This window comes from Amia ocellicauda, chromosome 10 (genome assembly GCF_036373705.1).
Source record: "Amia ocellicauda isolate fAmiCal2 chromosome 10, fAmiCal2.hap1, whole genome shotgun sequence".
Classification (NCBI taxonomy): Eukaryota; Metazoa; Chordata; class Actinopteri; order Amiiformes; family Amiidae; genus Amia; species Amia ocellicauda.
In genome coordinates, this window is record NC_089859.1 from 41,364,025 (window position 1) to 41,390,191 (window position 26,167).

The 26,167-nt window shown below is 40.9% G+C and overlaps 5 non-coding genes and 15 pseudogenes across 5 annotated transcripts; all 20 read left to right on the forward strand.

The window, feature by feature from the left end:
* Nucleotides 1-203: 203 nt before the first annotated feature.
* LOC136761769 (uncharacterized) lies at nt 204-322 on the forward strand (annotated as a pseudogene).
* A 209-nt stretch (nt 323-531) lies between these two features.
* On the forward strand, nt 532-650 carry LOC136762538 (5S ribosomal RNA). The gene has a single exon (XR_010820735.1). It is a non-coding gene; the product is annotated as a 5S ribosomal RNA (ribosomal RNA).
* Nucleotides 651-861: 211 nt separating this feature from the next.
* Nucleotides 862-980, forward strand: LOC136761127 (uncharacterized; annotated as a pseudogene).
* Nucleotides 981-1,207: 227 nt separating this feature from the next.
* Nucleotides 1,208-1,326, forward strand: LOC136762653 (5S ribosomal RNA). Its single transcript, XR_010820847.1, has one exon. It is a non-coding gene; the product is annotated as a 5S ribosomal RNA (ribosomal RNA).
* A 209-nt stretch (nt 1,327-1,535) lies between these two features.
* On the forward strand, nt 1,536-1,654 carry LOC136760795 (uncharacterized; annotated as a pseudogene).
* A 209-nt stretch (nt 1,655-1,863) lies between these two features.
* Nucleotides 1,864-1,982, forward strand: LOC136761018 (uncharacterized; annotated as a pseudogene).
* A 220-nt stretch (nt 1,983-2,202) lies between these two features.
* Nucleotides 2,203-2,321, forward strand: LOC136761109 (uncharacterized; annotated as a pseudogene).
* A 209-nt stretch (nt 2,322-2,530) lies between these two features.
* LOC136760689 (uncharacterized) lies at nt 2,531-2,649 on the forward strand (annotated as a pseudogene).
* Nucleotides 2,650-2,872: 223 nt separating this feature from the next.
* On the forward strand, nt 2,873-2,991 carry LOC136760691 (uncharacterized; annotated as a pseudogene).
* Nucleotides 2,992-3,201: 210 nt separating this feature from the next.
* LOC136760709 (uncharacterized) lies at nt 3,202-3,320 on the forward strand (annotated as a pseudogene).
* Nucleotides 3,321-3,551: 231 nt separating this feature from the next.
* On the forward strand, nt 3,552-3,670 carry LOC136760881 (uncharacterized; annotated as a pseudogene).
* A 216-nt stretch (nt 3,671-3,886) lies between these two features.
* On the forward strand, nt 3,887-4,005 carry LOC136761062 (uncharacterized; annotated as a pseudogene).
* Nucleotides 4,006-4,220: 215 nt separating this feature from the next.
* LOC136761947 (uncharacterized) lies at nt 4,221-4,339 on the forward strand (annotated as a pseudogene).
* A 216-nt stretch (nt 4,340-4,555) lies between these two features.
* On the forward strand, nt 4,556-4,674 carry LOC136760913 (uncharacterized; annotated as a pseudogene).
* A 215-nt stretch (nt 4,675-4,889) lies between these two features.
* LOC136760657 (5S ribosomal RNA) lies at nt 4,890-5,008 on the forward strand. Its single transcript, XR_010820275.1, has one exon. It is a non-coding gene; the product is annotated as a 5S ribosomal RNA (ribosomal RNA).
* Nucleotides 5,009-5,228: 220 nt separating this feature from the next.
* LOC136761160 (uncharacterized) lies at nt 5,229-5,347 on the forward strand (annotated as a pseudogene).
* Nucleotides 5,348-5,562: 215 nt separating this feature from the next.
* On the forward strand, nt 5,563-5,681 carry LOC136762607 (5S ribosomal RNA). Its single transcript, XR_010820801.1, has one exon. It is a non-coding gene; the product is annotated as a 5S ribosomal RNA (ribosomal RNA).
* Nucleotides 5,682-5,890: 209 nt separating this feature from the next.
* On the forward strand, nt 5,891-6,009 carry LOC136761793 (uncharacterized; annotated as a pseudogene).
* A 221-nt stretch (nt 6,010-6,230) lies between these two features.
* Nucleotides 6,231-6,349, forward strand: LOC136761339 (uncharacterized; annotated as a pseudogene).
* Nucleotides 6,350-12,852: 6,503 nt separating this feature from the next.
* Nucleotides 12,853-12,967, forward strand: LOC136762311 (U5 spliceosomal RNA). The gene has a single exon (XR_010820515.1). It is a non-coding gene; the product is annotated as a U5 spliceosomal RNA (small nuclear RNA).
* The last annotated feature ends 13,200 nt before the right edge of the window (nt 12,968-26,167 follow it).

The following is a 26,167-nucleotide window of genomic DNA, read 5'->3' on the forward strand; positions in this document are numbered from 1 at the left end:
ATCGTAGCTCTTAATACTCTCTTTCTGTCCGGAGGAGATATAATTGAAGAATTGTACACGTACCCGGCTACTTTCAAAACCCATTACTGCACTGATATTTTTCCCTCCATTTTTCTTTTTCTTTTTTTTTTTTTTTTTTTTTTGCTGGAAGTTCTGTCAATACCCGCCAGCCATTAAGAGACATCATGCAGCCAGGCCTCTCGGCTTGCGGCCACACCGTCCTGAACGCGCCCGATCTCGTCAGATCTCAGAATTTAAACGGGGCAGGGCCTGGTCAGTACTTTTATGGGTGACCTTCTGGAAATACGAGGTGCTGCAAACTTTTTACGTCTCCTGGGTAACTTCATCGTAGCTCTTAATTCTCTCTTTCTGTCTGGAGGAGATATAATTGAAGAGTTGTACACGTACCCGGCTACTTTCAACAGCCTTAGCTGCACTGATATTTTTCCCTCCATTTCTCTTTTTTTTTTTGCTGGCTGTTCCGTCAATACCCGCCAGCCTTTAAGAGACATCATGCCGCCAGGCATCTTGGCTTGCGGCCACACCGTCCTGAACGCGCCCGATCTCGTCAGATCTCGGAAGCCAAACGGGGCAGGGCCTGGTCAGTACTTGGATGGGTTTCCTCCTGGAAATACCAGGTGCTGCAAGCTTTTTACGTCTCCTGTGTAACTTCATCGTAGCTCTTAATACTCTCTTTCAATCTGGAGGAGATATAATTGAAGAATTGTACACGTACCTGGCTACTTTCAACACCCTTTGCTGCACTGATATTTTTACCACCATTTCTCTTTTTTTTTATTTGCTGGATGTTCCGTCACAACCCGCCAACCATTAAGAGACATCATGCAGTCAGGCCTCTCGGCTTGCAGCCACACCGTCCTGAACGCCCCCGATCTCATCAGATCTTGGAATTTAAACGGGGCAGGGCCTGGTCAGTACATGGATGGGTGACCTCCTGGAAATGCCAGGTGCTGCAAGCTTTTTACGTCTCCTGGGTAACTTCATCGTAGCTCTTAATACTCTCTTTCTGTCTGGAGGAGATATAATTGAAGAATTGTACACGTACCCGGCTACTTTCAAAACCCATTACAGCACTGATATTTTTCCCTCCATTTTTCTTTTTCTTTTTTTTTTTTTTTTTTTTTTTGCTGGAAGTTCCGTCAATACCCGCCAGCCTTTAAGAGACATCATGCAGCCAGGCCTCTTGGCTTGCGGCCACATTGTCCTGAAAGCGCCCGATCTCGTCAGATCTCGGAAGCTAAACGGGGCAGGGCCTGATCAGTACTTGGATGGGAGACCTCCAGGAAATACCTGGTGCTGCAAGCTTTTAACGTCTCCTGGGAAACTTCATCGTAGCTCTTAATACTCTCTATCTGTCTGGAGGTGTTATAATTGAGGAATTGTACATGTACCCAGCTACTTTCAACAGCCTTTGCTGCACTGGTATTTTTCCCTCTATTTTTCTTTTTTTTTTTGCTGGCTGTTCCGTCAATACCCGCCAGCCTTTAAGAGACATCATGCAGCCAGGCGTCTCGGCTTGCGGCCACACCATCCTGAACGCGCCCGATCTCGTCAGATCTCGGAAGCTAAACGGGGCAGGACCTGGTCAGTACTTGAATGTGAGACCTCCTGGAAATACCTGGTGCTGCAAGCTTTTTACGTCTCCTGTGTAACTTCATCGTAGCTCTTAATACTCTCTATCTGTCTGGAAGAGATATAATTGAAGTATTGTACACGTACCCAGCTACTTTCAACACCCTTTGCTGCACTGGTATTTCTCCCTCCATTTCTCTTTTTTTTTTTTGCTGGCAGTTCCGTCAATACCCGCCAGCCTTTAAGAGACATCATGCAGCCAGGATCTCGGCTTGCGGCCACACCATCCTGAACGCGCCCGATCTCGTCAGATCTCGGAAACTGAATGGGGCAGGGCCTGGTCAGTACTTGGATGGGAGACCTCCTGGAAATACCTGGTGCTGCAAGCTTTTACGTCTCCTGGGTAACTTTATCGTAGCTCTTAATTCTCTCTTTCTGTCTGGAGGAGATATAATTGAAGAATTGTACACGTACCCGGCTACTTTCAACACCCTTTGCTGCACTGATATTTTTCCCTCCCTTTTTCTATTTTTTTTTTTTTTTTTTTTTGCTGGAAGTTCCGTCAATACTTGCCAGCCTTTAAGAGACATCATGCAGCCAGGCCTCTCGGCTTGCGGCCACACCGTCCTGAACGCGCCTGATCTCATCATATCTCGGAAGCTAAACGGGGCAGGGTCTGGTCAGTACTTGGTTGGGTGACCTCCTGGAAATACCAGGTGCTGCAAGCTTTTTACGTCTCCTTGGTAACTTCATCGTAGCTCTTAATACTCTCTTTCAGTCTGGAGGAGATATTATTGAAGAATTGTACACGTACCCGGCTACTTTCAACAGCCTTTGCTGCACTGATATTTTTCCCTCCATTTTTCTTTTTTTTTTTTGCTGGAAGTTCGTCAATATCCGCCAACCTTTAAGAGACATCATGCAGCCAGGCCTCTCGGCTTGTGGCCACACCGTCCTGAATGCGCCCGATCTCGTAAGATCTCGGAAGCTAAACGGGGCAGGGCCTGGTCAGTACTTGGATGGCTGACCTCCTAGAAATACCAGGTGCTGCAAGCTTTTTACGTCTCCTGGGTAACTTCATCGTAGCTCTTAAAACTCTCTTTCTGTCTGGAGGAGACATAATTGAAGTATTGTACACGTACCCAGCTACTGTCAACACCCTTTGCTGCACTGATATTTTTCCATCCATTTTTCTTTTTTTTTTTTTTTTTTTTTTTTTGCTGGAAGTTCCGTCAATACCCGCCAACCTTTAAGAGACATCATGCAGCCAGGCCTCTCGGCTTGTGGCCACACCGTCCTGAATGCGCCCGATCTCGTAAGATCTCGGAAGCTAAACGGGGCAGGGCCTGGTCAGTACTTGGATGGCTGACCTCCTAGAAATACCAGGTGCTGCAAGCTTTTTACGTCTCCTGGGTAACTTCATCGTAGCTCTTAATACTCTCTTTCTGTCTGCAGGAGATATAATTGAAGAATTGTACACGTACCCGGCTACTTTCAACACCCTTTGCTGCACTGGTATTTCTCCCTCCATTTCTCTTTTTTTTTTTTGCTGGATGTTCCGTCAAAACCCGCCAACCATTAAGAGACATCATGCAGCCCGGCCTCTTGGCTTGCAGCCACACCGTCCTGAACGCCCCCGATCTCATCAGATCTTGGAATTTAAACGGGGCAGGGCCTGGTCAGTACTTGGATGGGTGACCTCCTGGAAATGCCAGGTGCTGCAAGCTTTTTACGTCTCCTGGGTAACTTCATCGTAGCTCTTAATACTCTCTTTCTGTCTGGAGGAGATATAATTGAAGAATTGTACACGTACCCGGCTACTTTCAAAACCCATTACTGCACTGATATTTTTCCCTCCATTTTTCTTTTTCTTTTTTTTTTTTTTTTTTTTTTTTTTTGCTGGAAGTTCCGTCAATACCCGCCAGCCATTAAGAGACATCATGCAGCCAGGCCTCTCGGCTTGCGGCCACACCATCCTGAATGCGCACGATCTCGTCAGATCTCGGAAGCTAAATGGGGCAGGGCCTGGTCAGTACTTCGATGGGTGACCTCCTGGAAATACCAGGTGCTGCAAGATTTTTACGTCTCCTGGGAAACTTCATCGTAGCTCTTTATACTCTCTTTCTGTCTGGAGGAGATATAATTGAAGAATTGTACACGTACCCGGCTACTTTCAAAACCCTTTGCTGCACTGATTTGTTTCTCTCCATTTTTCTTTTTTCTTATTTTTTTTGCTGGAAGTTCCATCAATACCCGCCAGCCTTTAAGAGACATCATGCAGCCAGGCCTCTTTGTTTGCGGCCACACCGTCCTGAACGTGCCCGATTTCGTCAGATCTCGGAAGCTGAACGGGGCAGGGCCTGATCAGTACTTGGATGGGAGACCTCCTGGAAATACCAGGTGCTGCAAGCTTCTTACGTCTCCTGGGTAACTTCATCATAGCTCTTAATACTCTCTTTCTGTCTGGAGGAGATATAATTGAAGAATTGTACACGTACCCGGCTACTTTCAACTCCCTTTGCTGCACTGAAATTTTTCACTCCATTTTTCTTATTTCTTTTTTTTTTGCTGGCAGTTCCGTCAATACCCGCCAGCCTTTAAGAGACATCATGCAGCCAGGCCTTTTGGTTTGCGGCCACACCGTCCTGAACGCGCCCAATCTCATCAGATCTCGGAAGCTAAACGGGGCAGTGTCTATTCTGTACTTGGATGGGAGACCTCCTGGAAATACCAGGTGCTGCAAGCTTCTTACGTCTCCTGGGTAACTTCATCATAGCTCTTAATACTCTCTTTCTGTCTGGAGGAGATATAATTGAAGAATTGTACACGTACCCGGCTACTTTCAACTCCCTTTGCTGCACTGATATTTTTCCCTCCATTTTTCTTTTTTCTTCTTTATTTTGCTGGAAGTTCTGTCAATATCCTCCAGCCTTTAAGAGACATCATGCAGCCAGGCATCTCGGCTTGTGGCCACACCATCCTGAATGCGCACGATCTCGTCAGATCTCGGAAGCTAAACGGGGCAGGGCCTGGTCAGTACTTAGATGGGAGACCTCCTGGAGATACCAGGTGCTGCAAGCTTTTTACATCACTTGGGTAACTTCATCGTAGCTCTTAATACTCGCTTTCTGTCTGGAGGAGATATAATTGAAGTATTGTACACGTACCCAGCTACATTTAACACCCTTTGCTGCACTGATATTTTTCCCTCCATTTTTCTTATTTCTTTTTTTTTTGCTGGAACTTCCGTCAATACCCGCCAGCCTTTAAGAGACTTCATACATCCAGGCCTCTTGGCTTGCGGCCACACCGTCCTGAACGCGCCCGATCTCGTCAGATCTCGGAAGCTGAACGGGGCAGGGCCTGGTCAGTATTTGGATGGGTGACCTCCTGGAAATACCAGGTGCTGCAAGCTTTTTTCGTCACTTGGGTAACTTCATCGTAGCTCTTAATACTCTCTTTCTGTCTGGAGGAGATATAATTGAAGTATTGTACATGTACCCGGCTACATTCAACACCCTTTCCTGCACTGATATTTTTCCCTCCATTTTTCTATTTTTTTTTTTTTAAATTTTCTTGGATGTTCCGTCAATACCCGCCAGCCTTTTAGAGACATCATGCAGCCAGGCCTCTAGGTTTGCGGCCACACCGTCCTGAACGCGCCCGATCTCATCAGATCTCGGAAGCTAAACGGGGCAAGACCTGGTCAGTACTTGGATGGGAGACCTTCTGGAAATACCTTGTGCTGCAAGCTTTTTAGTCTCCTGAGTAACTTCATTGTAGCTCTTAATACTCTCTTTCTGTCTGGAGGTGTTATAATTGAGGATTTGTACACGTACCCGGCTACTTTCAACACCCTTTCCTGCACTGATATTTTTCCCTCCATTTTTCTTTTTTCTTTTTTTTTTTGCTGGAAGGTCCGTCAAAACCCGCCCGCCTTTAAGAGACATCATGCTGCCAGGTGTCTCGGCTTGCGGCCATGCCGTCCTGAACGCGACCGATCTCATCAGATCTCGGAAGCTATACAGGGCAGGGCCTGGTCAGTACTTCGATGGGTGACCTCCTGGAAATACCAGGTGCTGCAAGCTTTATACGTCTCCTGGGTAACATCATCGTAGATCTTAATACTCTCTTTCTGTCTGGAGGAGATATAATTGAAGAAATGTACACGTACCCGGCTACTTTCAACACCCTTTGCTGAACTGATATTTTTCCCTCCATTTTTCTTTTTTTATTTGCTGGAAGTTCCGTCAACACCCGTCAGCCTTTAAGAGACATCATGCAGCCAGGCCTCTCGGCTTGCGGCTACACCGTCCTGGACGCACCCCGTCTCGTCAGATCTCGGAAGCTAAACGGGGCATGGCCTGGTCAGTACTTGGATGGGAGATCTCCTAGAAATACCAGGTGCTGCAAGCTTTTTACGTCTCCTGGGTAACTTCATCGTAGCTCTTAATACTCTCTTTCTGTCTGGAGGAGATATAATTGAAGAATTGTACACGTTCCCGGCTACTTTCAACACCCTTTCCTGCACTGTTATTTTTCCCTCCATTTTTTTATTTTTTTATTTTTTATTTTTTGCTGGAAATTCCGTCAACACCCGTCAGCCTTTAAGAGACATCATGCAGCCAGGCATTTCGGCTTGCGGCCACACCGTCCTGAACGTGCCCGGTCTCGTCAGACCTTGGAAACTAAACGGGCCAGGGCCTGGTTAGTACTTGGATGGGTGACCTCCAGGAAATACCAGGTGATGCAAGCTTTTTACGTCTCCTGGGTATCTTCATCGTAGCTCTTAATACTCTTTATCTGTCTGGAGGAGATATAATTGAAGTATTGTACACTTTGTCTTAGGGACAGTCTGGCTAGCAGTGACTGAGTGGTTGACAGACGACAAGCAACGGAATGTACGTGCTCTGTGATGTCATAGCAGTCAGCTGAGAGAGGCTCGTGATGTCATCGCTGAGCTGTCTGTCTGTCTGTCTGTCTCTCTCTCTCTCTTTCTCTCTCTCTCTCTCTCTCTCTCTTCCTCTCAATTCAATTCATTTGTATTGTCAAAGCAATTGGACATACATACATATATATATATATATATATATATATATATACATACATACATACATCCATACATGCTAGAAAGTCATTACTATGTTATCTTAAAGGCTAACTAAGCAGAACATATATCATTATAGAACAGAGTTCATAGGTCAACACATGGTTTTAGGGAACAGGCACGTAGGTCATACCGTTTGACAATGTCTCCAAGGTTCTCATCGTAAATTACAAACAGAAATCAAACTATCTTCTGGGCTGACCTTCTAGCTTGACCGTATCTTTCTTAAGTATACAAGAGAGAAAAACAGGTGTAAGAAAATAATTTCTAATTTTCCTTCTACACATATATACATACATACATACATATGTAGCGTTATGTTGGGTGTATTTGGATAAGAGCATTTGGGCTCTGAGCTGAAGCACTGATCTAAAGAAGACCTCTCCCCCCCCAAAGTTATCAGATTTCCTTAGCTCATCAGCTTGGAACTGGTTTGCATCAAAGTGACAGTTTTGGGGAGGATGGCACCGAGAAGAGGCCAAATAGTTTGGAATTCTGCTATGAGATGTCTGGAGAAAGGGGCCTGTAGGTGATAAAAACTCTTTGAAGTGGATGAGAGCCGAAATCCCGACATAGAGCTACGAACCCAGGCCAACCGGCATTTCCAAAAGATGGCATGGATTGACATCAGTCATAAATAAAGCCTCCCTCCAATAGGACACTGGGGGCTGAAACCGAAATCCAATCTCAAGAACTCAGGGACCAATCATCTACTGATCTGACAGACTATAAGGAACAGCGGACAGTCTTTCTCTCTCTCTCTCTCTCACCTGAACCAGAAACTCGCTGCCACAGCTCAACCTGTAGCTCTGTTGCCAGAACCGGAATCAGAAACCAACCAAGTCTTTGCCGGCAACAGAAGAGTTAAACTATGAGAAGGAGATTGAGCGAAGAATTATTTTAAAGGACTTTATTAAATAAATAACTTCACAGACCCACCTGATCAGTGGAGTTTTACAGCTGGACAATTGACTAAGTCGACTGAATACGAAAGTGTCAGTCACTTAAATAGCTATTTGAGTCTTAAGAAACTTGACCCTTGGAACAAACAGGGCCCTGCTTTCCTCAAAGACTTCGTCTTCAAGTAACTACGGTGGAACCATGCTTACAAAGAAGATTTTGTGCACAACCTTGGAGCCTTCAAACCAATGGAAAATCTGTTTGGAAACGACTCTACATTCCCGAAACCCCAACTTCCAGGTGCATCGACTGAGTGGAAGTTCTTGGACAAAGCCGAACCGGACTGCCTTTGTTCCAAACCACACGGACCTCGTGCCGTGTGCTGTTATCTGAGCCCGAAGCCAGAGAGGCCTCTCTGCGACGAAGTTCACATAAGTTTAACAGTTTGGAGTTTGTGATTCATGACATTTGAGAAATCAATTAGAAATGTTAATCTGTGATTCATAACTCTAGAATGTGTAATATCATTTAGTTTTCTTAAATATAAATGTGAGTTGCATTAAACTGTTTTGTTGATAATTTTAGAAATAAAATCTGTCAACGCCGAGAAATATCTTCTCATTCCTGTTTAACTGTTTAGTCTGAAATTGACACAAGTTAATAGACATTAGATTATTGGTGGCCCTGCCTATCCTTAATCATTGAATAATAATCAGTTAAGGGAAATTGTGGTAACAAATAGGATCTTTCTCGGCACCTAAACGTAAATGAGACTGATATATATATAACGAGAAGTTACCTGACATAAATACTAACCTGCGTAGTTATTTAATGTCTGACTAATAATACTAACGAGAGACTCACCTTCGTCTTACTAACCGGTATTGTAGTCAATGTGTTTATAACCTTTTTTGTTTAACGATTTGTTAAACGGAATGTACGTGCTCTGTGATGTCATAGCAGTAAGCTGAGAGAGGCTCGTCATGTCATCGCTGAGCTGGCTGGCTGGCTCTCTGTGTGTGTGTGTGTGTGTGTGTGTGTGTCTCTCTGTCTGTCTGTCTGTCTGTCTCTCTCTCTCTCTCTTACTCTCTCTCTCTCCCTCTCAATTCAATTCATTTGTATTGTCAAAGCAATTGGACATGCATACATACATACATACATATATATGGAAAATAAACAATATGTGTACATCTCTTTCTGCATTAGTGGTGCCCTCACAGATGTGCAAGTTACATGACAGACAGACAGACAGACACACACACACTTTCACACACAGACAGACAGACACAGACACACACAGAAACACACACACATACTTTGACAGACAGACAGACAGACACACGCATATTATGGGTCTTTGTTGGGTAGTGAAATGGGTAGCATCAGTCGCAGTGTGGGTAATGTCAGGGAGCCAATCATAGTCCCCGTTATTTGCATATCGTGGCGCAAAGCATTCTGGGAAAAGCAACTAAACACGTTTAGTCATGTATTTGTCCATAGTTTACACATGAGATGAAAGAGACAGTATGACGTATTGAGCACCTGGGATTCCTCATGTGTATGTGAGGGGCAGAGGAACCGGATCCCAAGTGTGCGTCCCAGGTGCTATAGGTTTCAAAGCATGCAGGGGAATAGGCACCCCACCCTGACACCTATAGAAGACTGGATAGGGAGATATAAATAGCAATGGGGAGACTCTTGTACTTGGTGTGGCTCTATCCATATAGTGGGGCCAGCAGCCACTTAGCAGGTGTAGCAATAGAAGCTAAGCCTGGGGAGACTGGATTTAGCATTTCCTCTCCATTTTGATAACTATCCATAATCATTTCTGCAAAATACTTCTATGATACCTATGTATGTTTTTTACTTGTACTATATTATACTATCAAGTATCAGTGTACACATACAATGTGACCTGTTACATTAATACAGAGGCCATGGAAGGCCAGATCACTAATAGCCACTGTCCCCTGATATTACACTTTTTTACAATCACTTTGGCACTCATTTCAGAACCTTGATGTCATTTTTCAAAACTCTAGACACTAAACTCACACCCGATGATCAAAATGCACATTTTTCAAAACTCTAACACTTTTTTACAATTGCTTGGATACAATACACATCAACCTCAGATCATTTGTTCATTGAACTAAAATGACACAACTTAACATCAAAGTATTACCATTTCAAAATGCAATTCACACATTACATCTGAGATCACTGTCTATTCATTTCATTACAAAGATCTAACTATCAATTGATACAGCTGCTCAAAATGATAAGTGACTGTTGCATTACTCTTAATGCATAATTTTATGGAAACTGACAAACAATATTCCATGTTTCGATCATGAAAGTTTCAGGATAATGAGATCCATTGACATCAATAAACGAGGAGCATGAACCAGTTGGACTACATTATCTATGGATGTAATATTTCATCATCATTCATCATCATGTAGCACTTTTCCACACCATGTTTGCAGTGTGGAAGGAAAGTTAGAAATTCTTTCTCTAATACCTGTTTTTCTCTCTTGTATACTTAAGAAAGATAAGGTCAAGCTAGAAGGTCAGGCCAGAAGGTAGTTTGATTTCTGTTTGTTATTTACGATGAGAATCTTGGAGACAATGTCAAACAGTATGATTGAAGTGCCTGCTCCCTAATCCATGTGTTGATCTATGAACTCTGTCCTATAATGATATAAATTCTGCTTAGCTAACTTTTAAGATAACATAGTAATGACTTTCTGATTATAACCAGCTCTTTGATTTTTGTGTATAAAAGCTCTGACTGTTAAAATGAAGGCAGAGCGACTTTGGGATCTACTTGAGTCACTGTTCCTCTCCACGCTGCGTGTATTAAAGGCATTGCAACTAACGCTCCAACCTGGTTGAAGATGATTGTTCTTCCACATCAGATTTGACATTACTGTATGTATGCAGGCCCTTGTAATTGCTTTTCCAATACTGCCAACTGGTTATTGATGATTGATTTCACATTGTGGTACGAGTATCGAGTGAATTGAGTGCTATCCACCCCAGCAACACAGTGATAACATGGAGCCGGCAAGTCATCCAGGTCACAATAGAGGTCAAGCAGTGGGAGGAGGAAGACGTGGTGGTCAAAGGAATGGAAGGGGACATGCACCCCTTCTGAGAGGTGGTCGTGGGCCTCGTCATAGAGGAGGGCTTAGGCCTCACCAGAGAGGCAGCCATGGGCCTCATTTGAGAGGTGTTGGGGGAACGTGGTAGAGGACAAGGCCACGGACCAGACAGCGGCAGCAACAGCAAATAGTGTCCAGTGAAATCCGAGAAATAGTTGTAGAGCATGTTGTAAATCATGGCATGACCATGACTGAGGCAGCTACAATGATTCAATCAAACCTCAGAATCAACTCAGGATCAACTGTGGCCTCAATCATCAGAAATTTCCGTACTGAGAAGCGGCAAGTCTTCAGCATGCACTAAACATTAGGCTACTCTCAATTGTCAAATGACTGTATACTGCATACCAATGTGTAGCACAGAGTATAGTGTGCCTTTTGAAAGAAATGCAGACAGAGTGAAGCAGCTGATGACTGAGTATGTTCAGGTATGTTCAGTTTCAAGATGCCTCTTGTGAAAAATGGTTGTGAGAACCTGAACCTGAACACAGGGCTGATGGAAATTCAGAAGTACAGTAATCAATCCTTTGTTTTACACTAAGCCAGGTGAGGAACACTGCAGTTGACATTTTACTGTAGTTTTGTTCTTTTTTGTAGCTAATTATTGTTGCATGGATTCAAAGAAACCTATGGTGTGATTTGATTGTATTGCATCAATACATTTCAGATTTTGTTCAATGATTCCACTGTGTCTGTAGTATTCTCTCTACTAGTCCTTTTACAGTGATGTATTTATGTGTAGTACCATAATGAAACATGTATCACATATTTTGTACTACAATATTTAATGATTGTACGAACAACTACACAGTGAAACTATCGGTATCTTCTGTGTGGGTGATCTAAATAAATGTTACTATGGTATTTCATGATAAATGAATTATTTGAACCAACAAGTCTGCAAGTGCAAGGTTTCTTTAAAGATATGAATGCACAATGCAATGTTTTGAACATTGGACAGCCTGTGTTACAAGTGATGACCGTTTTGAGTTTTGTGTCTAGAGTTTTGAAAAATGACATCAAGGTTCTGAAATTAGTGACAAAGTGATTGTAAAAAACTGTATATTCATCCTATTTAATGTGCTCTTTTAAAATGTACTTTTCTTTTTTATGTTGCCATTTCTGTTCTACCAATGTTTCAGTTGTTAGCCAAAGATTGACAGAGTACATCTCATACACACAGGCCAGACAGCAAGGATTTCTTTTTGAAATTCAATTACAAATGCTGCATGAACTCATCAATACGATTAGAGCTCCTGAAAGCAATATAACTAACTCACTCTACAGCATCTCATTAGCAGTGAAAAGAAACCAAGAAAGTTGGGACAGTCGACTGTTTACCACTATGTAACATCACCTTTTCTTTTAATAACACTTATTAAGCACTTGGGCACTGAAGACACCACTTGGTTAAGTTTAGCAAGTGGGATTTCCCCCCATTCATCCATTATGCATTTCCTCAGCTGCGCAACTGCACAGGGCCTTCGTTGTCTTAATTTGCACTTCATAGTGCGCCACACATTCTCAATTCGGAGACAGGTCAGGACTGCAGGCAGGCCATGCTAGCACCCGCACTCTCTGCCTACGCAACCATGCGCTTGTAATCTGGGCAGAATGTGGTTTGGCGTTATCCTGCTGAAAAATGCAGGGATGTCCCTGGAAAAGACGATGTCTGGATGGCAGCATATGTTGCTCCAAAATGTGTACATCTCTTTCTGCAAAAATGGTGCCCTCACAGATGTGCGAGTTACATGACAGACAGACACTCATACACACTGTCACACCCACACACACACACACACTTTCACAGACAGACACACGCACACACACTCACTTTCACACAGAGACAGACACACAAACACAGAGACAGACACACACACACTCACTTTCACACAGAGACACACAAACACATACACTTTCACACAGACACACACACACATACATACATACATACATACATATATAAGGAAAAGAAACAATACATTTAAAAATCACAAAAAGATGTAATAAAGTACAGAAAATCTAAATGTAATAAAATGTGATCTTTAATACACACAAATATGTATGGCTGGTCGGATGCGTCTTGGACTCGGGTTCCTCTTCATTACGTATAATGCTTTTGCCTTTTGCTATAGCTTTCCGTGGAGGGGATCGTGGGTGAGTTTGTACCATTCTTGGGAGGCTCTGCCTTGTTGGGGCGGAGCTGTGATCCAGGTGAACAGCAGATCGGACATAGGTGGGCATGTGGGCGGAGGAGGAAGGCCGGTCAAGCAAATAAGCTTGCTAAGGTACGCAGCAGCAGCAAGCAGCCCCACCATCCAGTCAGCCAGCCAGTCTGGCTGGCAGTGACTGAGTGGTTGACAGACGGCAAGCAACGGAATGTACGTGCTCTGTGATGTCATAGGAGTCACCTGAGAGAGATGTTTGTGATGTCATCGCTGAGCTGGCTGGCTCTGTGTGTCTTGCTGGCTGTGTGTGTGTGTGTGAGAGAGAGAGAGACTTTTTGACTTTTATCAGACTTCATTGCCTGTTTGCAACACGCAATAATTCATACAAAAGAAAATAAATAAATAAATAAAAAATAGTGTTCCCCTTTGTTTGTCTCCCCCCAACAAGCATTAACTCCGCCACTGATCTGTACACTTTTAAAGAAAGCAACCCAATACACACAACAAAACAACCATCAAATACTAAACCCTATAAATGAATTACATAATAAAAACCAACTCCCCGTCATACAATTCACAAAGGGCATCATTAATACACCAGACCTGTTCAAAACTCTCCAAATCATTCATCAGCCTGTAATAGTTAAACTCTAGTCTGACTCTGCACTTGACCAGCATGGCAAACACTCTCACTGCATCCTCACTGCCCTCCCCACACACTCTGTTCTTCCTAGTCTTATAGACGGCCATTTTAGCCTGGCCCAGCAAGAAGTTTACCAGCTGGTCCACATGTTTGGTCTTTCTGGTGTATCGCGCCCCTAAAATAAAAACCTTTGTGTTAAAAATCAGGTTAAGATCAGTAAAAAGACGAGTTAAAAGACTAAAAATGGGTGACAACCGAGAGCAAGTGCTGAAACAGTGAAACACGGTCTCTCTCTGAGCACAGAATGGGCAGGCGTCGGACACAGCAGGGTTAAGAACAGTAATAAAAGAATTGACAGCAATAATGGTGTGTAACACCCTCCACTGCAGATTGCCAGCTCTCTTATTGAGGGGGGCTTGTACAGGCTTCTCCAGGCGGGCGCAGTGTCTTCCCCCAGCCCCAGCCTGTAAAGTAATTTTAGGAATCACAAAGAAACAGTTGAAAGTGCTAAATAAGTATTTTGATGCACCATATTAATTTAGGAAATTTACATGTTGTTTTTCATCAGCTTCTGTATCTGATGGCTCCACATCACTGGCTGGATTGACAGCAACGACACTCTAAAAAAAGAAGTGTTAAGTTTGAGCATTCAGGACTTGTTTTGAAGATCCTGAATATCACTGGTCCACAATTTATCTGTGAAACTATGGGTTAATCTCCATATACAAAATACTTTTCACACACACTTTAAATTTACAACTAAATTTACATGTTGATGTCTTTCGTCAGCTTCTGTATTTGATGGCTCAATATAACTGGTTGCATTAACAGCAACGGCACACTACAAGAAAATAACATTATATTTAAACATTCAGGACTGGTTTAGCATCACCTCGAATATCCCTAGCCCTTGAGGTCGATTGTTATTGTGGTCTTCAAGACCAGTGCTTCTCAACCTTAGTCCTGGAGGAGGCCCACTGTCTGCTGATTTTCATTACAACAACATTGTAGGTTATATCAGTGACTGTGGTCCTAAAGTACCCCTATGCCTGCTGTTTTTTTTCCAGTTGAGCTCTTAATTACCTAATTGGCTTAACTGAAGCCATTTAACCCTTTTCCCAGGTCTTTGGTTGTTGATGAGTTACAAAGAGCTGGATTGTGGCCCGCCATGACTGGAAGTGAAGAACACTCACTCTAGACCTTTAACTTAATGTTCATATGTAGGGGCCTATCCATCTGATTTGTTTTTGCACATTTATTAACAGAAAAATTGATGGTACGTGAAATCATCTGAGCTGAAAAACATAATGTTCCACCAATAATAAAATAAATGTATTAATTAAAATTATAGAGATAATAGAATGTTCACAGATTATTAGTTCAGAAAATAAAATATTTTTTTATATCTTAAATAGAATTAACACTCAAATCAGTTGTAGGGTAAACAAGGTCTATTTTTTGGATTGATTTTATAATTATACATGTATGGCTGCATGAAGCTTACCTGAGAATCTGATATTTTAGTAACTTTGTTGCTTCTTGTTGGGTAGTCCACGTTTGCCGCCGTTCTTTTTCTGTAAATGTAAATCAAAAGGCAATAATTACATACTGTAATTAAAATACAAAAAGTATAAACATTGTATTATTATTTTTGTATCCTGTTTCTCCATCTCGATGCTGTTCTTTTTGGAATTGCATATCTAGGTTTACTTAAATACTGTTTATAAGATTGTAAACTCATCATCCAAATTTCTTCATTTGCCAAACTTTATGTAGTGCGCTTGCAGTTTCAGAAGAAGAAAAAAAACTGTAACAGATGGGATATGTAGTACTTTATACTCGAGTGGTCTATGCGATTACACCCTGTTGGTGTTATTAAGAACGCCAAGTACCAGAATGCAGAGCGGGACTGTTTTTTGTGCCGTGACTTGTCGGGGGAAAAACGGACGAGAAGGTGAAGGTAGTATGGCGGTGATGCACGCGTTGGTGAAGTGGGAAAGCGGGGTCGACAAAGACTCTTACAGCGTGATTCCCACTGCTTGCTTTCGCAATTTTGATTTATTCAGCATTGCTGATGATGACGAAGAGACGACTCGAAACTTCAGAGCAGAGTGGAGAGACACGAACAAACCTCCAAAAGGTGGATGGCCTGTCCATGAAGCGCAGATCATTATGACTGGTAACAATGTTTATTTAAAAAAAAAAAAAACATTAAAGTCTTTACATGCTATTTGATATATACAATCACAGTATATTTGAAATGAATGTTTAAGTTATTAATGTGTTGTACGTCTAACATACTCTTATAACATGGTAGGTGGTGGTGAGGGCGCTAAAAACTCGTCATACTTGACTGGCATTTGTAAGAACGATTTATTGTGTGTTGTGCTTTACAATAAAATCCCCCAAATCACAAAATAAATTAAACCAGATATAATTTAACTTCAGTTTTGATTCAGTGTTGGCTGTTCATCTTAATTTGTATGGTCAAAGCACAGTATTTTTATGACAAATAAATATAATCCCCAAATATCTGTGGACATAATGCAGGGTTTTATTTATTTTATTTTTATTTTAGGAAAAGAAGGCGAACTAAGAAGAAAACTTAATGACCTAACAAAAATGCCCTGTCCTAAAATGAAGAGAGTACCTAAACCAAACAAAAAACTTCAAGTTTCAGATGATAGTGACCTTGATGAACCACAGTTACCGGTGAGATAATTACTGCAAATATTAAATAAATGTATTGCAGGATTGTTTTTTTTTAATCATATTCATATATATATATATATTTTCATTTTAAACTCTTTTCCTCTCTGAATACAGCACAAAATAAGAAAGAAAACCGATGGAGCTTCAAGAATTAGATCCCGTCATATTCTACAGACATTTAAAGAGTCCAGTGAAGTTGAGCTACAGCAAAACGTTAAGCAGCTCGAAAAGGAAAACACAAGACTTAAAAATGAAAACCAATGTCTTCGAAACCGTATGGTTGATGGTAAGTTTTTTTATTTATAGCAAATAATTCCTTACCTTGATAAATGTTATTCTTCAGTAATTTAGATTCCAGAGTAATGTATTATAGTTGATCATACTGAAGTAATCTAGAACCACAATACAGACTCTTAATGTGCACTGTCTAATAGTTTAATAATACTGATTATTAAATAAAGTTTTTCAACATAACTTCATAATCCTACATTAATGACTATATGCATTACATTAGACCTGGAAATTCTTGTGTTTTATCTTTTTTATTTTTTTCGTAGCTAATGTTAATGACCCACAAAAAGGTCAGTTTGCCAATAACATAGAGCAAGTCTCTCAAGTATAATTGCAGGCATTGATGGTTTTGTTTTCACTTTGCATTAAATATATTACTAGAAATGATTATCATTTAATACTAAGGTTTTTTTCTCCAGAGATTCCAGACCTTTTGGACAATCTGAAAAAAATTGTAACAAAAGCCACATTTATCAGCAATGAAGACAAAAGTGTGTCACCATCAAGTGGTTCTGACAGCCCCACAGCAAATTGTTCTGAATCTGACAAAGAATCACCAAAACAGGTATAACACTCTTGGTCTACAATATTACAAAGACAAGGTAAAAATATATATATTGAAAACAAATATTGGTTGTAAACAATCTAATGATGCTACATTATCAGTTATATTCATAGTTATAGTTGATAATAAGAATGTAATTGAATTATGGGTGTCACAGATTCACTGACTTTATTATGTCTGTAAATTAATAAACTTAGAATTGAGACATACTGTGGTCTTTAATAACACATTTCTGTAACAAAATCACAGCCTTACTGATAATGTATTCCACTTAACATAATATAAGAATAGTTTGGGGATAAACTTGTTTTTTATTTACCATTGTCTTTTAGGTGGAAATATTCCCAGGCACTGGAGTTTACATTGACAAACTGTCCTGGATCCTTGCAGAGAGGTGCAGCATCGAATATGTCATATGCAAGAACCCTGACGGTTGCTGTCTTTGACTTTCCAACATTACTAAAGAGCAATCTTCGTGGTGGTGGCAGCAAGAGAGATCCAACTTCGGAGACATTAAGATCCTCATTGATGTTATTGAGGATCATATACAGCTGCCTTCGGAAGGACACGACGTGTTTCAGTTGCGGGGCTTTGCAGCCCAGCGGGACCCTCTTAATGCCGGACATCAGCTGCCCGAGCCGGTGCGGATGAACGGAGGGACGTTAGACAGCGTTACCTTCCGGGCAGGAGCAGCGAGCGGCAACACCGGGGTGAAAGTGTCGTCTAACACTGTGCCATTAGCCACTAGCTGATTGACCAGATCAGTGGTTTTTAAGAAGATAACAATGGCAGCAGACTTGATATTTTCACACCCTGCTACCTCCCCAACCGCTAACACACACTGCTCTAGGGGGCAGAACTGCAACGGAGCGATCTTGACTCCATGGCGTCGGGTCAGTTTTTCAAAAGACGCATTCAGGGGGTCCGACCCCCCGACCCGGGAAGAACTACCGGTACTCCCCCCTCCCCTCCCCTGTTCCCCCACAATAAGAAAAGCACTGAAAACAGAAGACAAAATAAACAAACTGAAAAAAGTAAAGCAACAAAAAAACGCAGCCAAAGGACAGAGCTCTCAGCAGCACTCCCGCTCACTGCAGACCCCTCCCACACACTCCCAGCTGAGAGAGAGAGAGAGTTAGTGTCTGTCTGTCTCTCTCTCTCTGTAGATGCATCATAGGGAACATATGTAACAATCTCTCTTTTTGTTTACCAAAAATGAGAATGAACGTATTTCAAGTGGGTGTTGCCTTGGTTGGAAACGTTTTAAGATTATTTATGAAGTGTAAAGTGGATTTGTCTCAGTTCTCCGTAGTTTTCAATGTATGTGCCATTCAGTAGCGTTCATGTTACAGATGTGCCCTATGCAGTGGTAGGGTCAATAAAATGTCAGTAAAACTTTATTTTAGCAATTATGGAGGGGAAGAACTGCAAATAGCGGGTCCCCACTAATTATCTAACTTACCAACAACGTTTAAAATTAGGTCTTGCGAAGCTGCCAAATAATGCTGTATAATCGTATGTGTCTTCATACACCGGCTGCTATAGTCTGATAGCTTTGATTATATATACATATTTTCTCGTGAACCACAAATGCTATTTGCTTGATTTTTACAGAGTATGTTATAAATACCATTGTTATGAAGCCTGACAAATTGTATGCTGTAATTATGAATATTTTCAAATCATTTGTTTGTTTTTCCTAACATGTTACAAATGTTCCCTATGTGAAAGATGCATTATATCTTAATAACGTCTAAACAATTAAAGATATACAGATTATTATTTTCGGTAAAGTTATAACACATTGCTATTAACTATGTGTGTCAGTAAAAGTTTAAAAAATCCTAATAATTTTTTATTGATCCTGCAAAATAGGTGTTTAGGGAACATTTGTAACATTAGGGTTACGATTTGCCATAGACGCGGAATGAGTTTGATTGTGATGTTAAATGGGGTTTAAAGACGCAGTCGCCTCGGTGCTGATTACTATTGCTGTGTTTCTCCACTTCTACTCCATGCTTGGGAACGCCCACATCCAGTGACGTCAAAACCGGTGGAAAAGCGGGCCGGTTCAAAAAAGATCAGCTGGATCCCAGGCCGAGCAGCAGCTCCGGCTCCAGCACCGGCACCATGTCGCTGGAAAAGCGCTAAGTGAGCTCACAGTGAGCTCAGTGTAATGTCTGCTCTGGTGAGCTCACAGTGTGACCTAGTCGTGAGTTCACGTCTTCACTGGGTAGTCCATGACAACTTAATTGACTCAATTCTTGGGCTTAATTGGTCAAAATGACCATTGGTTGAAGGTACTCAGGGACTGATGTGTAGAGAGACTTATTAAACCTGCAGGATTGTGGTTTTCCCAGAACAGAATTAACCAGTGTAGCGTTATGTTGGGTGTATTCTGATAAGAGCATTTTAGCTCTGAGCTGAAGCACTGATCTAAAGAAGACCTCTCCCCCCCAAATTTATCAGATTTCCTTAACTCATCAGCATGTGAACTGGTTTACATCAAAGTGACAGTCTTGGGAGGATGGCACCAAGAATGGGCCAAATAGCTTGGAATCCCTGCTGTGAGATGTCTGGGGAAGGGGGCCTGTAGGAAATAAAAACTCTTTGAAATGGACGAGAGCCGAAATCCCGACACAGAGCTACGAACCCGTGCCAACCGGCATTTCCAAAAGATGGCATGGATTGACATCAGTCATACATCAAGCCCCCCTCCAATAGGACACTGGGGGCTGAAGCCGAAATCCAATCTCACAAACTAAAGAACCAATCACCTATTGATCTGACAGGCGTATAAAGGGTAACGCACGGCATCTCTCTCTCTCTCTCACCTAAACCAGTAACTCGCTGCCACAGCTCAACTTGTATCTCTGTTGCCAGAACCGGAACCAGAAACCAACTAAGTCTTTACCAGCAACAGAAGGGTTAAACTGGGAGAAGGAGATTGAGCCGTACGAAGAATTCTTTTAAAGGACTTTATTAAATAAAGAACTTTACAGACTGCGCTGCCCGCCTGTGCCCAGCCATCCAGCTGGACAATTGACTAAGTCGACTGAATACGAAAGTCATTTAAATAGCTATTTGAGTCTTAAGAAACTTGACCCTTGGAACGAACAGGGCCCTGCTTTCCTCAAAGACTTTGTCTTCAAGTAACTACGGTGGAACCCTGCTTACAAAGAAGATTTTGTGCACAACCTTGGAGCCTTCAAACCAGTGGAAAATCTGTTTGGAAAAGACTCTACATTCGCGAAACCCCAACTTCCAGGTGCATCGACTGAGTGGAAGTTCTTGGACAAAGCCGAACCGGACTGCCTTTGTTCCAAACCACACGGACCTCGTGCCGTGTGCTGTTATCTGAGCCCGAAGCCAGAGAGGCCTCTCTGTGACGAAGTTCACATAAGTTTAACAGTTTGGAGTTTGTGATTCATGACATTTGAGAAATCAATTAGAAATGTTAATCTGTGATTCATAACTCTAGAATGTGTAATATCATTTAGTTTTCTTAAATATAAATGTGTGTTGCATTCAACTGTTTTGTTGATAATTTTAGAAATAAAATCTGTCAACGCCGAGAAATATCTTCTCATTCCTGTTTAACTGTTTAGTCTGAAATTGACACAAGTTAATAGACACCAGATTATAGGTGGCCCTGCCTATCCTTAATCATTGAATAATAATCAGTTAAGGGAAATTGTGGTAACAAGTAATGATAGGATCTTTCTCTCCACCTAAACGTTAATGAGACTGATATATATATAACGAGAAGTTACCTGACATAAATACTAACCTGCATAGTTATTGAATGTCTGACTAACAATACTAATGAGAGACTCACCTTCGTCTTACTAACCGGTATTGTAGTCAATGTGTTTATAACCTTTTTTGTTTAATGATTTGTGTGTTATCATATGCGATCCCATGGTCTTTGATTTGGTCACGGAAGTGATTTGTCTTTGATTTGTTGATCTAGAGTTGAATTTTAATTAGTTTTTCCCTTTTGTATAATTAGTGTAGTGCTACATTTAGTCTTTGTTTTTGAATAAATTTGACAATTTATATCTTTGGAATTGGTGTCTGCGTCCAATTATTACAGAAATTGAGTTCTACAAGATTCCAGGATTCGTGATAAGGTGATACTATAAATTCACTTCTTTAATTGAATTTTATAAGTGTACCTTACGCTACACCTTTGACCACCACGTCTTCCTCCTCCCACTGCTTGACCTCTATTGTGACCTGGATCACCTGCCGGCTCCATGTTATCGCTGTGTTGTTGAGGTGGATAGCACTCATTTCACTCGATACTCGTACCACAATGTGAAATCAATCATCAATAACCAGTTGGCAGTATTGGAAAAGCAATTACAAGGGCCTGCATACATACAGTAATGTCAAATCTGATGTGGAAGAACAATTCCTTTATCCCTCTGTTCTCCACCAGGGTTGTGCTGTTCGCCTCGATTGGCAAGTTTGCAGTGTGAGGAGTGGATCCATGTCGTCGTTCCTAGGCACTTCACAGCTGTGTGGGTGGTCAGGAGCACCTGGTAGGGCCCTGTCCACCTGGGCTGTTGGGAGGACTTTCTCTTGTGTGCTTTGATATACACAGTCACCTTGCTGGAAGGGGTGGTAAACCTGCTGGGATGGTTCAGTCTGGGCGGCTTTCATCTGTGAATGGACAGCTTCGAAAGCACGTGTTAGTCCCATACAAAAAGACAACAGAGCATCATCCATCAAGTGGATGTCCATTTCCCTTACAGACAATGGAGGAGTGATGGAGAGTCTCATAAGTCATCCCATAATAATCTCACACAGAGAAAGACCTGTTTTTCTCAATTTGCTGACGATTTCATTGTCATTAGGACTATAGGAAGGGGATCTGGACGTTTGAGTCCTGTTTGTTTGCATATATTAGACAGCTTATTCTTTAATATCCCATTTTGTTTCTCCACTGCTCCAGCTGACTGAGCCTGATGGGGCAGTGAAAATGTTGTTTACCTCGCAGGGCTTTGCATAGTTCCTGCACTATTGTCCCAGTGAAGTGAGTGTTCCTATCACTGGAAATTTCCCTGGAATGCGAAATCTACATATAACATCCCTTAACTGTATTTTTGCTACTTTTACTACTTCAGCCTTCCTACGGGATAGGCTTCAACCCATTTAGAACACCTATATATTATTACAAGTATATATTCATATCCACAACATTTAAGCTTTTGAACACAATCTATTTGCATATTGCAGGATTATGAGCTTGACAAATGTGGCAAGTTCTACAATATTGCTAAGCTGTTACTATAAAACCTGGGGCAAACCAATTTAAAAGACTGATGCACACATCCCCCCTTTGCCCGTGTGGCCAACACCATGCGCCACATGGGCAAACCAGGGAAAGAGTGCCTGTGAGGCAACCAATGCATTAGCAAATGTTTGAGCTCTCTTATGGAAGGTGCAGTGGCCAGTTGCAATTTCCTGGAGCTTTTACAGTGCATCTCAAATTAAATTTCATCCAGCCCCAGGTCATAAAAGTCAAACCCTAGTTACGACATACATAACACATACATTTTGTTGCTTCAAAGAGAATACAAAAGTCAGCAAAACATTCTTTTTTACAAATTCAGTTTGTAAACTGTATTGTACATATATTTGTTGCGTTTTGATTTATAAACATTATACATTGTACAAATCTTAAGTGAAGGGCAATGGACTGATTCTGACTTCATGGCTGTCATTCTATTCATTTGAATAATGTGACATCTCCACTAATAGTACATTATAAATTAAACTATCAATAGAAGAATATGTGCTACTGCGGACGTCATCTGAGCAGTTTCACAATATATTGTAGATTCCTATAATCTGGAAAACCTTTAATTATAGTATTTTAACTTATTTCTCCACTGAGTCAAGCATCACTTCAGCGTAGTGGACCTCAGCATTGGTCTGTTCAAGTTGCTGTGAGGCTGTCTTTAAAGCCGCGCCCTCGGCCTACTGTGTCTCAACAAGAACACCAGCATCTTCTCCATATGGGTCAGACATCGGTTCCTTCAGGACACGATTCATAATATGCATATCTGCCATGTGGAATAAATCAGTCTGAAGACACAATGTGTGGTTCACACAACATCAGAGATCGTCCTTATAAAAGGCATCTCTATCACATTAGTTGACATTCGCACAATCTATAAGGTTTCTAGTAAAGGGACAATTCAAAATAATAATAATCTTGATTCCAATTTATCTCATTTATCAAATTATTTCAGTACAGCACTCAGCTGTCGTCAGCAGCATCATATCTCCTGTGTTTATTGAATCAGCTTTACTTCCTAGTGTAGATACTCTTTTTGTGTGGAGTTGTCAAAGTTTCAAAACAATGTGCTTATCTTTGTCCTTTTATCTAACTTAAATACCTGAGAACATTACAATAACTATTACAGCAGCTCCTTCAACACCATAGTTAATAGTAGTTGGGTAAATGATGGCAGTTATTAATCTTTGTTTCTCAATTCATTTTTTACCAATAAACCATAATTTGAAATTATTTCCATACTCCTATTATTCCTATTTTCATTATTATTAGTTTTATGCGGTTGTCATCTAGTATGTGATGTATTCGTCTGTATCAACATCAATATTATTATCATTATTAATACAAGCAGTGTAAATTACCATTCATTACACTCTTGCTCTGTTTGTAATAAGTTATGAACCCTTACACGTACTTACAGTCTCTGCCTTGTCTCTGACTTCTCTCTCTCTCTCTCTCCCTCTCTCTCTCATCTCAGGCTGCTTGTCTGCTCAGGCGAACAGGGGGAGCAGAGGAGCACATACGGCCCTTGCCCCCTGCCCCCCTCTTCCTAATTGATAGGGTATTTCTGTTTGTGAAAGGACTATTTCCAAACAGTTTTATAACTTGCCATGACTATGTTTCATTAAATTAGTTATGTTACACCTTTAGTTATACCTGTAGTAACTTCATTATTTTCCCTCATATTCCAGTCAATCACCATCAGAGTCTCTCGTGGCAGTACATTTGTCTCACACAGAACAAACTCTCCTTTCTCAACCGCTTTCAATTTTGGATAACATCGCACTGCATCCCAACAGCTGTTCTTTCTCCTATTCCTAATTTCTTACAAGAAAATGCAAGTTATATTTGATCGATTTGTATTATTACTATTTATATACATTTCACTACATTATTGTAGTTAATGAATGTATTTAATCTTTGGAAAATAAGCCTTTTCATTGATCTCAATAATGATGTCCAGGTACTTCAGGAAAGCACATTTTCAAAAAATGTGTCCAGTCAATGATTTCCCCAACTAAGAACCTGCGTGGGCACTAAGACTGTCCTCCTGCGCGGCTCATGTCTTTATTGTGTCACTTCCTCCTATTGAAGTCCAATCTACACCAGTACAGGTTCAGAAGAACTGTTCCCGAATCCAGATTGAACTGATCAATAGTTAATTTCTTACCTACACATTGTATTTAGGGATCTATTTCTAGGGATTTAAAAACTCTTCATTGTGGAACTCATAGCTTCCAAATGAGCACATCGTTAATTTCCTGGAGTATCTGGTTATCTATTTATCAATATGTAAGAAACCTTCACCGAATGTTTGTGGTTGCCTCGGATTCCTATTTCTAAATTTGGCTCTAATTCCATTTCTAACATGTTACTTTTAACTTCTGTATTCGTAAGACCTATTTAAATAACTTAATTTTGTATTATTATTTCTGTTTGCAATAGCATTCTGTGTACAGTTAAATGCTGACTTTCTTGTAGGTCTGTTATTACAACATATTTAACTGGCGTTTTTTAGCTATCATTCTGTAACTATTTGTGACTTATGACTCTCTTAGTCATATTCTGGACTATACAGTACATGAAAAAGTCAAAATATGGACATTTACCTTGCGCAAACTGAAAACGTACAAACATACAAAGAGACACATATTAATTTATATCCATAGTAAATTCAGATACCATGGTTTTGGTTGGCATGTTATATTGACCTGCAGTGTCTCAAACTACCCTTATTTATTACTTATCTAGTAATTTTCCTTCAGTATCTTGAGGACTGTCATTTATACTGAAAAACATATATATATATTTTTAATTTGTCTTCGGGGCATTCAGATTGAATTATGCCTGTTGTCTTTTCTTTCTTTTCTCTAACAAATGTTTTAAGATAGCTAGCTTTGGTTTCTCATTTCTTAATGCTTTGTATTCCTATTTTGCAAAACCGTTTTTAGGTGCTCAAGTCTATCTGAATCAAAAGTCCCATCTTCTGGAAACCTTAATTTTCTGTCACCTATTGTCCAGTCAAACGCACCGCTTCACTCCATAGTTATCATACATGTACCTTACATGTGTACCTTTAAGTGGCGGGTCGCCCGTCTTACTAGAGCTGTTCCCACACAGTAACACGTTTTCCCATTTTCTATGTATCGTTTTGTACACAACAACCAAGGCGTGCAAGCCCGCAAAATAACAATAAACGACAGGGGAGAAAACATAGCAAAAAACAAGAAAACACAAATAATACTAAATCCTATATAGGAATAACAACAAACATGCTTTTCAATGTTTGCATTTATAGAACTTGTATATAACTTAATGACTTTTCTTCATTTACCATAAACACTATAAACTTCTATAAACTATAAACACGTTATTTTATATTATCACCGGCGTATCAGATATTGAACAATTAATTAGCGCTCCTTTTTTTTTTTTTTTCTAATAGTAGGTCAAACCTACGCTGCAGTTTACAAACACACTTAAGCCTGCGGGAACCCAGACAGGAAAACACAGTCCTGTTCCTTCACAAACAAGAAGACACAGTCAAGTCTATGGTAACCCTAAGAAACCATGCTCCTCGGTTATTGGTGTCAATGGATCTCATTATCCTGAAACTTTCATGATCGAAACATGGAATACTGTTTGTCAGTTTCCATAAAACTATGCATTAAGAGTAATGCAACAGTCACTTATCATTTTGAGCAGCTGTATCA